Here is a 679-nt window from a genome sequence, read left to right on the forward strand (position 1 = left end):
ATCAGCCAAATTTATACTGGTATAAATATACTGACATATTGGGGCATCACTGGACCACCTATATCAAATGAACCTTAATTCGTGAAACAGCCATGCAGTAATCTTTCTCATAACATAAGCCAATACAACATGACGCTCAATATTTAAAGGAGATTGCTTAGAAATAGGAGACATAGGTGGTTAGGAATAAAGATAATAAAAGGCTGTCATTGCAGCCCTAAACTTGTGGTGAAATGGGGCTCGAGACGGTTATCATTTAGGAGAACAAGAGAATAATAGACTTCGAGAGCATAAAAGAAAATTTAGAGAGACTATGGTATATTCCTCTCCATCAAAGAGAGAAAGGTGAAGTGATTCACTGGAGGTCTCAGAGGTGGTGAGAGAGCTGGGAGCATGGTCTGGGGCTCCTTCCCTGCTTGGCCAGTGCTCGACTTTCGCTGTGCCATGCTGCTCTCTAAGCCAGTCGCAGACATCCAGGGGAGTGTCAGTGGCAACTGTGTGCTTCTAGTCTCATGGTAAGACCTGGCGGGGGGTGTGTGGGTGTGTATGAGAGAAATAACCCCCACTGCATATCCCATTGTACTCCATTCATTTAATTTTATCATCTTATAGCAAGAACAGCACATGTGAATCTCCCATTTTCCAATCAAGGTGAAAACCCTAATAGCGAACACTAGAG

General features: G+C 43.2%; 1 protein-coding gene across 1 annotated transcript in view; it reads right to left on the reverse strand.

Moving 5' to 3' along the window:
* KIF13B (kinesin family member 13B) overlaps positions 1-679 on the reverse strand; it is a 172,319-nt gene that overhangs the window by 114,796 nt on the left and 56,844 nt on the right. The gene's annotated exons all lie outside the window — the stretch shown is intronic.

This window comes from Propithecus coquereli, unplaced genomic scaffold (assembly GCF_000956105.1).
Source record: "Propithecus coquereli isolate 6110/MARCELLA unplaced genomic scaffold, Pcoq_1.0 Scaffold451, whole genome shotgun sequence".
Lineage (NCBI taxonomy): Eukaryota > Metazoa > Chordata > Mammalia > Primates > Indriidae > Propithecus > Propithecus coquereli.